This window comes from Dermacentor albipictus, chromosome 9 (assembly GCF_038994185.2).
Source record: "Dermacentor albipictus isolate Rhodes 1998 colony chromosome 9, USDA_Dalb.pri_finalv2, whole genome shotgun sequence".
Classification (NCBI taxonomy): Eukaryota; Metazoa; Arthropoda; class Arachnida; order Ixodida; family Ixodidae; genus Dermacentor; species Dermacentor albipictus.
Genome location: NC_091829.1, coordinates 37,812,317 through 37,825,712, shown reverse-complemented (window position 1 = coordinate 37,825,712; position 13,396 = coordinate 37,812,317). Strand labels below are relative to the sequence as shown.

Below are 13,396 nucleotides of genomic sequence, written 5' to 3'. Positions count from 1 at the left end.
TTTTTTTCTTCCTTTTAGCATTTATTCCTTAACTTGGTATGTGCACGTGTTGCGTCACGTAAATTGTGGGATGTATTTTTTCGAAATACATCGCAGGGTTACCGGAATTGCGCAGTGTCTTCTGAGGGACGCTGTGTCGGGGGGACTCCGGGATAATTTTGACTCCCTCGGTTTCTTTAGCGCGCAGCGGAAGCACGGTACACGAGCGAACTTTTGCATTCCACACCCTACAGTTCGCTTTCTATGTATTGAAGAAAAAGAATATATAAATTTCATGTATTTCCGTTTCATACATATTAAGATTTCATTGTGGAACACCGCTCTATTTACGCAAGCATAAAATGTTTTCGAAAGTTTTCCGCTTGTAATTGGACCCTAACTGGTGCGGTATAAGAGTGTACGTGGGGGATCTCCAATGTTCGATCCATATAGTCTGATGATTTGGGATCTGTGCGGGCTCGCTGAGCAGATCATGCGAAACGGCAAGTGAATTCCGCGTTTCTGTTGTTCGAAATGGTTGTTCCTAGTTTGGTTGGCCTAGTTCTGTTTGAGCCTAAATAAGGCGTATTCCTGCTGTGGGACGTCGTCTTCATGTCTCGCGCAGCCAAGTTCAAGTTTATTTGCTTACGGGTTGCTTAACACACAGATACAGAGTTATGTTGTCGCCTTCATTTTTTTTTTCCTGCTTCGCATGCGTTCATACCTGCTGCAGTGTTGTAGTAGTACTAGAAGTAAACTTCAACGACTTACCTTTTCTTAAAGTTCCTTTGTAAGCAAGGCGCATTCCCCTCCTTTGCATGAAATTCTCGGCGCATTGCCAGTCTAATCTAGAGCAGTATGACTGCTGGTTTGAGGCACATCGGGAGGAAACGTTGGCGTAGTTTGGTTTATTATTCGCCTCTCCAATGACCTTTCTGGGTCTTCTAAAATGGTTGGCACAGTGAATATTGTTTGGTTTGGTTTGCAGCGAGTCTCCTTTCATGTCGCTGTGTTCTTTCTTTTTCGTTTTCGTCAAACACAACACATTGCTGTATGTCACACTTTTTTATTTGACTTCAAGAACACAAGTATGGAACACTAGGCGTCAAGTTCATGGGGGGGGGGGGAATTCGGGTACTTGGGAAAGAGGCTCGGTCGAAAGCGTCTTTGTCGCGAAAGAAACAGTCCACACTGTTAGGCATACAATCAGAATCAACGTGTAGCGCCTGCCCACTTTCCTTCTCTGCCTTTTCTCCTCCTCGCAATCCTCTCTGTCTCGGCAAGCACAATGGTCTTCAGATGCCACCTCACCAACGGCACCTCCCGTTTTCTTATCTTTCGGGCTTCTCGCCTTCACTGACGCTTTATCAGCAACAGCGAACAAATAAATAAATAAAAAAAGAGTAAATGCAACGTGGTGAGGTGACAAGTTAAATGGCGGCTGACCCATTCTGTGTTGCCGAGAGAGGACGCAAAAAAGCAAACGACCAGCCACGATCTCGCTTCCACAAAAAGCGGGATCAGCTCGTTGCAAGCGGACTGCATCTGTTTGGGCAAAGAAAGCAATGCTCGGAGACACACCCATGTGCACACACCTTTCCCGGATTCTTTGTCCGTGTGTAGCCACGTAGGACTGAGGCTTAGAACCAGAACAAGTGGGATCGGTGAACCCTCCTCTTCTGAGACAGTTATTCACACAGCATAGAAGCTTCCCGAGGGCTTATAACGCTCCTCAATGCCATTTGCACTTTTGTTATTCCGGTTCAGAGGTTCCTTTTTTTTTTTTCAAGGTTAAGGGCTTGCGGTGTAGTGGCAGCGTTTTACAACACGTGATGGTGGGCAGAACAAGGGTATGGTTGAACAAACACAGTCATCAAAATGCAACGTTATGTTATTTCACTGATATTTCTTCTTATTTTGATTTACAAAAAGCCATCGGAGGAGAGACTCCGAGGTTGAACAGACACGTTTTGCGACACTCGACGCAAGGCAAAAACACAAGTACTTTGGTAATAACTAGCTCTCGGACAAAGAAAAACAAAAAAAATGTTTCACAAAGAGTCTACACCGCAGAGGGGAAGGTGCCAGGAAGACAGACATTCCCTGGCAGCCAAAAGTTAACGTTTACGGTGCGGCTCTAAAGCGGCAATGCTTCAGTGAATCACAATTCATAGACAAGACATAGAGCGTGAATCGTTCAGTGAGTGAGAGATCAGTGGTACAAATGAGGAAAAAGAGAATCACTGCCTAACATTGCAGTTAGGACAACAGGTAAAGCCTGAATGTTCCCGTTTGCGTCCTTACGTCGGGAGGAACTGTTTAGGTGGCAACGCAATAAGGCGAGACACACGTCGAACACTTTTTGTTTTATTCAACTCTCGGTGAAGACAAATACAGCCGCGTTTTCGAGATCGCTTTCCGACGTTACACGACACGGACACTGATCTGGCGTCGAGATTTGTCTGTAAAACTGCTGACGCGCGTCTTATGAGCGAATGGGTGGGGGGCGATGAAACACGAAGTTAATATAGTCAGCTGGCTCTGCGGTTGACGCTCCGTAATTACGTTTGCTATGCTGACGTCATGCCTCTCGGTCGACGTCGCGACTTACATTCACTGGGGGATGCGACGGACAAAAGGGAAGTGAAGTTATCTTACAGAGGCGGGAAAACGTTTCTGAGTGTCTCGTGTGGTGCGCTTCTAGGTATTTTTTTTTCATGTCTGTCTGTGGTTTTGGTGTTTTTTGTCTGTGTGTATGTGTGCTGGCGTGTTCAGACTTGCGACAGAATCGCGTTTACGGTTCAAGCTTTTCAGTGGACTAGAGGGTCGGGTAGGGTTTTACACGCGGGTGCAAACGGCGATTCAAAACTTGAGGGTGAAAAAGAAAGTTAGAACTGTGCATCGTTCTCAAGCATTTTAGTTTTATACTTGTAATAGTGTAACACAGCGCGTGCTTCCTGAAGTGTGCAGTGCTCATACATTTCGCAGTAACAATGCGTGGCTCTCCTTAGCCACGCTTAAACTTTGTACTTAAAAGCACTGCGTCAAAATCGAAGCGATGTGACGTGGAAAATAAAGCCTTAACGAGAAACATCGTACGAGTTGAAGGGTGGTGAACAGGCAGGTAGGGTAACGCCGGTCACTCAAGCGGGTCTTGGCACTTCTGTTGCCTCAGACGGAGGGTGAGATACACTATGTACAGTTTATACAGACCCGCAAAAGCGCCGGCGGCAAGTTTGGATGGGAGGGCAGGCGTAGCTTTTACTTTGTAGGGGACTGTTGCAGTCTAACATCTCAGCGTAGAACCGAATAACCATGTAACGCCAGAATTCCGACGTAATTTACTTTCGATTCAAGGAAGCCTTCTGCTTTGAAAGCATCATTGCGGTGCCCAGTGGAAGCGGCTGTGAGCAGTAGCGTTCGCTTGTTCCTCTAAGTGAAGTGTACTTCTGGATAACGAGGAATTATCGGGCGCCTCATTTAAGTCCGCTCAGGACTGAGCAGCGGCTTCGGCACGCAAGTGTGTCTAGTTCCCCGAATCGCCGCAGCGGTGAGCCAAGGCGCTGCGACCAGTAGCGACGCTCCTCGTCGCCTTGAGGCAATGCGAGTCAAGCACGCGTGCCATGCCGTCTGCTGCTGCGTCACGCTCTCCTTGCGCGACGTTATAGCAGCACGTTAGGCTTAGAGATACCGCGGTACGCTGTCCACGAGCTCTCGCCCGGTGTGGTTTGCAAGCACGGTAAAAGGCAGGCGGAGTCTCGTCTTGCCCGCCCCCTCCTCGCATGGCTCTCAAGCCTGTGTGGCCGGTTCATGATGGAAACGCAGCAGACTCGCTAAAACTCCCAACACTGTACAGTATTTACAGATTTCCAACTGCTGCTCTTCGGGGAAGCTTGACATTGCCTTTTAGATTGGGTAGGCGAGGTCCCTGCTGGGTAAACCAAGTTTGGGTGAAGAAGCACGAAAGAATGAACATAATGCTTTCTAACTCGGGGGTGCATGCGGGAGTGGGGCTGTGTGTAGTAAACAGCAGGCACCAGAGTCAATCCGTGACTGAAAAGCTTGAACCGATAAGTTTTTGTGTTTGCTCTGTCAGCTCATTACTCCTGTCATGCGCTTTTAAATGGCAGGAAGAATATTTTTGTCCACAATCTTTTTTTTTTAGTTTCGCACTTTCCAATCCTTGCTGGGATGTCTCAATATTTGAAACGAGACGAAGGCTTTAACTATCACATTTTTATTTGAATTGTTCGCTCGATTTCGTACATTGTGCGCTTGATGGTTTAAAATTTTAATCGGTTTGCTTTAAGTACTTAACAGTGCTTTCATTAAACTGCTTCTATGTTTCTTTCTTTAGTCGTAGTGTTTGATGCTGCTGTCATTGTATTTTCTCAGAACTGCGTATTCTGTCGCGATGATACGTCTGTGTGATTCTGTTTGCGCGTGTTTTGGTCGTACAGCTGTTTAACTCCTGCCGCTGCGTGTCTTTTATTATTTTTTTCATTTGCTTCCAGAGAACTAGGTTCCCCTGCGTACGAAAAAGAAAAGACGGCAAAAAACGTCACGCTGCACTTTTCGCGCTGGCCGCAGGGTCGTTTATAGCTTGGCACGCAATGCCTACTGCGCATGCGCCGACCCTACTACCGTATACACAAGTTATGTCACAAATCGCCATTTTTTTTTATTATTCCTATACATTAGCGTGAGCAGGCAGAACGTTGGCGTGAGGGATGTTGGGTCGGTCAAGGCGAACGGAAGAAATGACGTCAGAGGTGTGGAGCCCGCGCACTTACACTATACTGCCACGACTTCTCTACGCGGAGAAAGTTTTACAAGGGCGGCTCTTAGAAAATCGTTGTATAGTTGCTCCTATAGCTCTTTAGTGACGTGGCCTGCGAACCTCGGCGTCCATGCTCCGGGAAAAGGGCCTGCGTGAATCACTTTCTACAGACTGTTATGCTGAGCACAGCTGACGTAGAAAGGAGCGGACGACCCGTACTACGACACTTGCGTTGGTGACGTCATCAACCGATTCGGACATGTACAAGCGTCGCGCCTGTGCACCCAGAGCCGTACAGAGTTATGACTTGCTCACTCCTAAGGGGCTGCATTGCCGATCGATTCACTTCCTAGGGTCGCATTCACTTCACGTTGGCCTCCAGCGCTACACTCTGCTGGAGAGACCGGCAGTGCCGTCAACGCGAAGCGAGCAGTATGAGCCGTGAATGTAACGCCGGTGGGATGTGTGCCATTCCTTTCGTCACACCCACTTCCGCTCGCTCATTCAATCGACTCGCACTGTACGGGACACCACCGGAAGTGACCGATCGAGGGTAACGCCCCCCGAGTAAGAGGTACATACAGCACGCCTATACAATGTAGTGCGCAATATCTCGTCAACGTATGAGATTCGGTGCAGTCAGTTGCAAGGGCCCGACGAATTTGACTCCGCTCCACCTCTGCCGCCTAAACTAAAGAGTGACGTCACGAACAAAATGAGTCGTGGAGAAGGTTGGGAGCACGGTATTCTTTCACGCGCGGCAGGGGAGGTAACACTGATAGTTCTGGTTGTCTCTGTTCTTATGGAGTGCGGTTTCGTTAGAAACGACAGAAAGGCGGGAAAAAAGGGGCTTTTTTGCTTGGAAGGACAAGGGAACACTTGGGAGGATAGATAACTTTTGATTTTTTTGTTTTCTTTGTTCGCCCAGGAGCGCCGCTGGTGCGGGCCTCTAGCCGCCACAATATCACCCGTATGGAACGTCAAAGAGTACCTGTTCCAAATTTGGTGGCGGCGCCCACACCGGGGGCCTTGGAAAGCAGCTCCCGGCGTACAACCGAAGAAAGGCATGTATTTATCCTCTCTTTCCTTTCTCTATATATTTATATAGTATATGTCTTATGTATATAAAAAACACATTCCCCTTCATCGCGAAATGGTTAAACAGACATTCACACGACGTACAATCTTTCTGGTTAGGTAACTGTGTGCTTATTTTTTTTTTCTTCTTAACTTAGCTCTAAGCGCCTCCTCGTTTCGCCTAATGAAACAGTCCGGTCCCATGCTTCGGCGTAGTCGGCGTCTTTTTTTTTTTTTTTCAAGAGATCTGAAGCATAACGATGCTGCATTTCAAATCGACCGATTGCGCCGAACCATACGCTTGCCGTGTAGTCAGTTCCAGCTTCAGTGTTATTCACTTGTTTCTGACGGCTGACGCTATCGGACCAACTTGATTTCCATACCTTGTTTTACGGTTAACCTCGAGCGGTACCGTAAATCAACGGCTCTTTACTCCAAACCATCAAACAGTTCGAGCGATCCAGGCGCTCTTGGATGGCACCTCGAGTCTGTGTGCGCCGCGAAATGTTGCCAGCAGCAGGGGACCAGACAGTTCGTGAAAGAGGGCGGCGTGAACGTGTACGAATGAATGCGAAGCGACGGGAGAAGAGACCACCGTGTGCCTTTTTTTTTTTCCCGAGTGGCGCCAATCTCGTGGCCTCGCGAGAAATTAAACACCGAAACCGTGTAAAATAACGGCTACAAGACGCGACACATCAACTACATCGACTGTACAAATTCACGGAATACTTGTTCCTTTTTCTTTTCGTCTTTTTTTTTTTCCTTGCTTGCTTGCTTGCTTTATCTCATTCTTAACCCCCTGAGTAGGTTTCGATGGCGGTGCACTGTGTGTTAACCTTAGTATCTCTGTCTACTTTCACTCCTGAAATGAATGGTCGGTTAAATAAATCAATAATGCATTCCCCTTCTTTTCGCTACGTGTATGTGTGTTTTTTACAGACAAGTGGGTTAATTCCTGAGTAGGTACTTTTGACATACTTTAGCACCGGATTTTACTCGCTGTCGCAAAAACTCGGTCACGTGACAGAATACAATTCAACAGCTAAATGTGAACAGAAGACAGGGCCGTGGTTATGTCAGGTCTTCTTTAAACCACCTGTAAGCAGTCGTTTCATCTCGTCAAGTTTTTGCTCTTGAAAAGTTTTAACGCAAACGCAACGCTTCTAACATGACCCAAAATTATTCACGTTGATTCGATATCTCAAGCAAGCCCGTGAGTGCATGACGCAGCCTCGACACAGTACCATGAATTGCAAATAATTATGCAATTTAGTATTCGAGGAAACATCGTTACTGAGTTGCTTTGTGCAAGTGATCACAAATGCTACGCCTCCTTTTCTTTCTGGAAAAGAAAAAAAAAGAGATGACTTCAATTTTTGGACTGGTCAGCTCGATGAAAATGAGAATCGAGCAATTTCTAACAATTTTTCCTTTATGGACTGCGCTCGAGTTCTGTTCTCGCATTTGCGGGCAGGCTTCAGAGTGACCTTGGGTCACGTTCTCTGTGCGCGAGCTGCGCACAGAGAACGTCATAAAACGCACGAATAAAATCATCGTTCAATAGCACCTCTGGAGACACGTTTCAACACTGTATGAGCGAGGAAAAACATGCGAAAAAATGGAATGAGGCGGGCAGCAAGAAGACTACCGACACCTTTCTTCTTGATTGGTCCTGGCCTTTCCACGCAGCGATGCTGGCAGAGGAAATGCATAGCTCTTTGTTTTTCACAGCATTTGAGTTTCCATTTCCACTGCCAACACAGCGATAATGATTTTGGTTCGGAGCACACGACATTTTTTTTTTCCTATTTTGTTATCCGTGCTCGGTAAGATCAATGAGAGAAAAAAAAAAAGAACACACACTGGAATGAGTGAAACATGTTACACGTGTTGGTTTGAGAAAAGTGGCGTCTGGCAGCGTGGACTTCTGATAAGAAAAGTTCTTGATCTCGACAGACTGCCCCGGATATAAGAAACGGTTGATGTGATGGAAATGACAGTTACTTCTGGTAGATCACGTGTGGCAAACATGTACAGTTGTCCACAAAACATTACGGGACACTGCTTCCACGGAAACTATGTTCTTTCTCTGACTAGGAATGGGCGATATTATATTAATTAATAATTAAGATATTAATTAATTAATATAATAGACGCTTGGAAGTAGAACTCGAACTTTCAAGTTCAACTTCAAATTTTGTTTAAAATTGAATTCGAAGAAATTTTGAATGCGGATGTTAATTAGAACTTTGAATTCACGGTTGTGGGTGTTCGGGCCCCGCCGGAATTCAGCCTTCTCGCTTATCATGTGTCCCGCAAACGTTTGCGGACAACTGTGCGTAGTTTCGAGTTGCAAATGTGTATGCTTACACATAAAATCTCAGTGCGTAAAATCTCAGTTTATACGTTAAGTTCTCGCCATCGGTTTCCGAGGGAGGCTTACAGAAGCACACGCTGCCATATCACCGTCAACGTACTGCACAGCAACCTAAGTGGAACAGTGGTTTGCCAAACACATTTGCTCTTTCTAAGAGCGACGAAGTTTTGATTTCACACTCATTTGAAACAAACAGTAATGAGAACAACACATATGCCCACGTAGTAGCAAACGAAGGTCGTCTTGATTTACTACGATATACGAAGATTTTTAATTTTGAGGATTAACAATGATTCGACCTTCTCATAACATTCATTCACGTGTTTTCTTTTCCGGAACGAAAACACGAGCTTATTTCCTTACGTAAACATGTATGTAAAGGTTGGAGACTGCTCTTCTATTTTGATTTTCAATGTCACTAGTTCAAAAACGAAAACAAGCACCAAAGCGCGAACACAACAGACACAGAACCTCACATTCATCGTTATACAATTCAAGACTAAACGAAGCATACATGTTACCGTCAGTTCAGCCAACTATAGAACACTTTCGCATTTGTTCAGAGAATACTGGTTAATACACGTGCACACACACAAACACACAAGCCTCGCGGCGAACCGGGACAGAACCTGACTTTCCCGTTACCGCGGCGTTTGGAAACCGCCACTCGTAAGGGTCTTGTTTTGATTTTACATCGTCTTCCTTTCTTTTTTTTAAACTGTGGCAACCACAACATGCACTTCCTTCTGCTCCTCCCGAAAGCTTGTGTTTAAATGTGAAGTTAAAATCTCGCTAACAGCGGCAGCAGCCCAGCTCACGCGCTTGCTTTGCTGCCTTACCATCGTGTTATCTACGAACAGCACAATCGACATCGACACACTCGCCTATAAAGAGTGGAAGAAGGAGCAGACATAAGAAGCTCTTTCGGAGAGGAGTGAGATAATAGGCGGGGATTCGAACCCCGAGTTGGCTCGCCCGTAACCAACCACGTGGCCAAGAATCTCTCACTCTTGAGAGAGAGGGAGCGCAACGTTTTTCAGTAAAGTGTGTAGTGCGTCTCCGGCACCGCGTCGGGTGTCGGCGGAATTTCAGCGAGCAGCGTAAGCCGGCCACCCGGGGCGAACGTCTCATGGATTCAACTCGCGTTGCATGTGCGGTTAAGTGACGCTCTTCGTCAGTGCACCGTGGAATGCAAACTTTGCCTTTTTGCCTCCTCCCGCCATTGTTTGAAGGTTGGAGAGGCAGAGACTGTGGCTCGAAGAAAAAGCAAGGAAAAAAGAAAAGAACAAGGGGCACGATGGCCTCCTCAGTGCAGTACGGTCTCGTTTTGCTCCCCTACGGCGCGTGACGTCATATAGTTTTACCAACCGGTCGATCGTGCGCGTCGGTTGGCGCGTTCTGTGAGCGTTGTCCAGCGGCAGCACACTGGACGCTTCGGAGAAAGCGCGGGTTCTCGGACGTTTTTTTTTTTTTTTGTATCGGCGGATCGCCGCCGCCCTATTCAGTGAGAAAGCAGACGCCTTAAGTATACTAACTCTTAACGTCGTCGCTCGGGCAGAAGAATATGCGTAACGTGTTGACGAACTTTCCAACGAGTACGACACACATTCAAGTAAATTAGCATCAATATTCGGCACCCTTCATGTAGTTTCAGAGCACTTACAAAGATTTGTATTGCAGCTTTTGGTATGGTATTGTAGCAATGGACAGTGTGTACAAAACATGGGGGTGTGGGGGGGGGGGGGGGAGGGCGTATATGTAGAATACGTGGGAGGTGTTGATGTCTTGGAAGTGTTGATGTCAACACGATAGCGAGTGTTCATTCACAGTGCGCGTCTCACGTCACAAGGCAGCAAGCGCATTTCTCTTTTCGAGCTCCGTAGTTCGGGTTTATAGGGTGATAACTACTCATTCCGTTCTGTTAATGTCTAAACAAGAGCGTACGTTTGTCGTTCGAGATATTAAGCACATTGTGTGATCCTTGCAGCGCCTGGCGTTGAAGTGCGGAAAGCAAAGAAAAAAAAGAACGAAGGGTTAGCGAAAGCAGGATGTACGCGCTCTTCATTCTCCGTTCTTACTCTGTTTCTTTTTTTTTTCCCCGCGCTTCAGTGCTTCGCCCTGCACAAGTCACACTACGAACGTAGACCAACTTGCCAACATAGCTATTCTTATCCACTGTTGAGCACCAAATCGGATCCCAGTGTTGTCGCTTCGCCGAAGCACTTGTCTTTATTTTAGGTTTCTTTGTGTATTTGACTGTTTAACTTCACAGTTAATCCTATTATTGTGGCAATTTCCCTGTCAGTGTCTTGCCCGTATGTTTCCTAGACACTTTTGCAAATCTGTTCCATCATTCTAACGTGCGTGCTTTATGACGATCGCATCCTTTAACAGCGCATTCTTCCGTGCCGGTCAATGCTGGTGGCTGTTCTCAACGCCATCGTACGGCTCCACCAAAACGTCACGGACGTCGGGCAAGCGCCGCATTCCGCCACTTCTCCACGAAAACGTCCCGGCGTTATCGATCGAGGGCCACTGATTTCAGACAAAAGCTCTCAAACTGTCGCCTTCTCGCGAGACAGCAAAAGTTAAACAGAAGAGAGAAAGGGAGACAAGGCAACAACACCTCCTCGTCACCGCCTCAACTCCGCCACGCGTCGCCTCCGAGCCGCCATCATCAAAGGCGAACGGCCGTTCGTGATGTCACCGGTTCTTATTTCTCTTCTTCTTTACTTCCGGTTAGGAACCGAGAACGTCAGCTTTTCGTGTCGAACTAAGAAGAGAGCGCGAGAGGGTGGACGCCGCAAAAGTAGCGGCCGAAAATGGCGAGGGGCTCTGACCAGTGGGCAAAACTGCAGAACGAAGAGAAAAGGAAAAGGAGAAAGACAAGTGGCATAAAGGTATATGAACACACACATAGATGTCTAGATGGATAAGGGGGGGAGTGCTTTTTGCGTTAGAAGCTTGTGCGCGCCGTGGAGAGTGAAAGAGGGAGAGTGGGAGTCGTGCAGAGACAAAATGGCGGACGTCCAGTCTACTCCCTCCTCCCCATCTTCCCTGGCTCCCTAAGCTTGTTCCGATGTGCCGAGCCAGCCGGTCGGGTGGATGGAGGGGGCAGGCCCGGCGGCTCGAACTGTATCTATAAATATAAAAGTTATCGATTTTTACATTGGGCAGCGGGAGAGAGGAAACAGACGAGGGGTTCTTCCTTTTTATTTTTCCTCCCCTCCCTCCTCGGAAGGAGAAACGAGGGAAGAGGGGAGAATGATGAACGGGGAGAGGGGTGGCAAGAACGAAAAATGAAAAGGAAAAGAAAGGCCAGTAAGGAAGCGACGGAGACTTCGCGCTGAGAAGGGATGACGGCAGAGGAGAGAAAGAAAAAAAATAAGCTACGGAGTGCGGCAAAAGGATAAGGAAGATATATCTGGAAAGGGAGGGAAAAAAGTAAGGAATGAAGGAGAAATGAAAAAAATGGGGAGAGGAAAGGATGACGAGATGGGGAGAGGAAACTGACCAATGGCGATTCAGAAGCGCCGCGATCCGAGGTGGTCAGCGTAGAGGGGGAGGGCGAAGGGGACTCTGGGAGGTAAGGAGCCCGACCGCACGCTCCGACGTCACAGCTTTCGGGGCGGCGGTGGCGGAGTCCACTTTGGCGGAAATGTTTTCGGCTGCGTAAGGATGAAAATGCGCGCCTGTTGGGCAGTGCGCGCCGTGTGTCTGTGCGTGTGTCTGTCGGTGAGCGTGCGCGCGCAAGGCGGCTCTCTCTCCCTCCTCGCTGGCTGTCTCTTCCCGATATTTTGCTCTCGCCTATCCTCATTGGCGCTCTTTCTCAATTTTCGTTCTTCTCTCTTCCCCATTTTCCTCCCCTTCCACCCTAGCTGCGTTCTTCGGGAATGCGGTGGTGGTGGCGGCGGCTGCTGCTGCTGCGGCTCTCGCCGATGTAGCGCTCCCGTTTTTGGCGATGTGGCGGCGTACGCCCTTTCTTTGGCTGCTGCGTCGTCGCTGCCTTCTCTTGGGCGTCCCCGGTCTATTTCGCGTTTCCTTCCCCTCGTCGGTGTTGCCATAGCTCGCGCCTCTCGAGTGACCGGCTGGTACGGAGGAGAGGGAGAAAAAAAAGAAGGGGAGGTGGAAGCGAAAGAAGCGAGTGGGGGACCGTCTCCTAAGCGACAGCTGCTGGGTTAAAATTCCCTGGCCTCTCGGATTGCAGCACCGTTCCTAACATGGCTCGGCTTCCACGCGGATTTACGCCGCGAAATCTTGCGATTTTTCAGCTCGGACCCCAAGTTAGAGGGACGGCATGTGCCTTCCCACTAGGGGTGTGCGGATGTTCAAAACTTTCGAATGACGAATCGAATAGCGTTCTTTTCTATCCGGTCTGCGAACAGCGATCATTCGCACTAGAAAGGCCCTGTGCGTGCCAAGAAACCACTGGTTTGCTCCTAATTCTCCATTCGTGCGTTTTATAAACAACGCGTCATAACGTGCTGTGTAATGATAGGAAATCGCTCACATGAGAAACACTGCAATGTGAACATCGTTTTATAGTAATCCTAATAACGGTTCTTCATTATTCGTAAACTATAGGAAAAATATTCGACATTCGATTCGCCTATGGCCCTATTCGATTAGTGCTCGACTCGGTCTGAAAAACCTGTATTCGAACACCCCTACTTCCCAGTGACCGTGGTCAATATCGTTTAATGTTTACTAACTTTAATGTTTTGGACTAGTAGAGCACGGCATCTGTACTTTTTTGCCCGAGGCAAGCATCCCTTGATTCGCGAAATGCAATTCCAAAATGTTGGTTAATCGACTGGAAGCAACAGCAGCATTCAAACAAATGAACAAGTACAGCCACATTGCTTTTAACTTGAAAGCACGGTTCAAGCCTGAGTATCAATTTTCGAAGCCTGCGTCAAGCTTTTCGAATAAAAAGAAAAACAGGAAATTGTTATTGCCTTTCATATTTCTGCGGCGGCTTTTCTGTTTTGTCAGATTGGCGATTCAAGCCGAATTACCAATAAAGCCAATGCCGCTTTCAAGCACGAACGTGCTTCTGTTTGTTCCACACAGACGCATACTTTTGGCTTCATCGAGCGGGTTCTAGAGTCGAGCGGAAGTAACCAAAGACGCTCGTTGTAGGGATAAACACAACGAGAGAGAGAGAGAGAGAAAAAAAGGAA

General features: G+C 47.6%; 1 long non-coding RNA gene across 2 annotated transcripts in view; it reads left to right on the top strand.

The window, feature by feature from the left end:
• The window catches only part of LOC135906536 (uncharacterized), a 125,589-nt gene that overhangs the window by 52,971 nt on the left and 59,222 nt on the right, over positions 1-13,396 (top strand). For both annotated transcript variants that reach the window (XR_010565759.2, XR_011508565.1), the window contains one exon: positions 5,688-5,823. This is a non-coding gene — a long non-coding RNA (uncharacterized lncRNA). The remainder of the gene's footprint in view (positions 1-5,687; positions 5,824-13,396) is intronic.